Below are 1,970 nucleotides of genomic sequence, written 5' to 3'. Positions count from 1 at the left end.
AGCAAAGCTACAGGGACCACAGTTCAATCCCCCAGCACCACATGCCAGCCAGCCCCGCCCCCTGGTGGGCTGAGCTGGACACACACACACACACACACACACACACACACAAATAAATAAAAAATTTTAAAAAATAAAAAAAAAGATGAGCTCCAACTTTGCCCTATCCAAAATGACTATCATTGTTAGCTTTCAAAAATGAGTTTTTAATGAAACAGGGACTTTAGAGGCTGGATCTGCAGATAACCAACCAGTGGCTAACTAAAAACAGGATAAAGCTTGGCATCTCTGCTTTTGTTTTACATCTCCATTATTACCTTAAAACTTTGGGTCGGATCCCTGCTACGCTTTGCACCTTTGCACGCAGGAATTATGCTAATCACTTAAAGAGCATGAAGGGCAAAGTTTATTAACCCTAACTTACCCAGCTAGCCTATGCCCATACCTCCCTGAATGTGCCTGATCCTGTCTAATTTACCTAAACTATCTTTTCCCCCTGCAAGACTAAAGACACCAAGATAAGTGTAGCTGCAGTAATTCTGAGGATTTATAGAGACATCCCTACAATTGCCCACTTCCATAATGTCTAGTTCCAGAAGCCCTGGAGTGATGACTGGAAGTTTCAAGCATCAAGTCATCTCAGATTCCAGGAAAAGCAGAGCCTTGAAAAGCACCAGATGATGAAGTTACTCCCTCCAAAGAGGTAGCAATTACTGAGTGACAGAAGTAAGCCTGCTTCCCACCCCAGGCGGTTGTCATCTTCTTATGGGAAAAACATCTCCCAATCTGTTAGATGTCAATTTGTTACTGGGTTTGGGGGTGTGGCAGGCTCCTTCCAGAGGTGGTTGCTGATAGGTTCCAGCCCGAGTACAAACTGCCCAATTATCCTGGCCCTGATCCAATATGCCTGAATCACCAAAACAAGAGCTCATCTTTCTGCTGACCACTTCCTCCTCCTTCCCCACTCCAGCCCTGGATGCAACTTCCCTTTTACCTTTTCTTCGCACACAAGGGAGCCTCCAGTCAGCTCCTTGTGTGTCACTGAACCTGCCCCTCAAGCTCCACCCCAGCAAAGTCCATAAAGTCTTATCCTCTCTGTCCCACATCAGATTTGATCCTCACCGTGTCTTCAGAGTTAGTAAAATCTACCACCACCACCTTCCACCCCCCTATCCCTGGCTTTATTTCTGCTTCTCTGCCATGCCACTGCTGCTGCCACCACTGAAAAACCTAACAGTTGCTAAGTTAATTCTGTCCTGAACAAAGAATTGGTCTAGATAAGTGTAAATGCTAGCAAGGTTTTATGTTTACTAAAGGCAAGGGGGAAAATGTCAGGCTCTACAGAGTCTGGGCCTAGTAAAACAAGCAAAATAAGTACTCTACAGAATGAGATTGGGGTATGGTGAAAGAACACAAGAAAGCTTAAGGTCAGCCATACTTTCATAGTTCTCCCTTCTTAGGCTGGTGTCAGGTCTAGGCCATCCTAGCATAAACTTCTGGAAGTCCTCTTGAGAAGTTCCCATGCAGGACTTAGGGAACTGTTCTATGATTGGGATTTTGTAATGAACAGGTCATGCCCAGCCCCAGTTAACTTGGCTATGCCTTGGTTTTCTGCTTCCCCTGGAGAGACACACATGTCCCTGTAATTCTGTATGTGGTGCTAAGAGAGTAGAAGTCTCTGTCCCTCATGTAGCTAGTACTTCCTGCGGAAAAGAGCTGTAGGCCCTACCTATTAGAGATTATATGGTCTTCAACTATCTTGGGATATTGTGGCTCACTGGTTGGTTGAGTTAAAAAAAAAAAAAAATTAGTCAAAAGACAATGAGAGGGGGGCCTGCCGCTTAGCTCAGTCCTTTAAGTGGCTGCTTCACCAAAGCAGTCAGGCTCAGGTTGCTGTGGTTTGATCCCCACAACTCAAGCCAGCCAAACCTGCCCTGAAGCCATTTGGAGAAAAAAAAATCCTTCTGGGG

This window comes from Octodon degus, unplaced genomic scaffold, assembly GCF_000260255.1.
Source record: "Octodon degus isolate 3935 unplaced genomic scaffold, OctDeg1.0 scaffold00010, whole genome shotgun sequence".
NCBI classification, from domain to species: domain Eukaryota; kingdom Metazoa; phylum Chordata; class Mammalia; order Rodentia; family Octodontidae; genus Octodon; species Octodon degus.
This window is presented reverse-complemented; position numbering follows the sequence as displayed.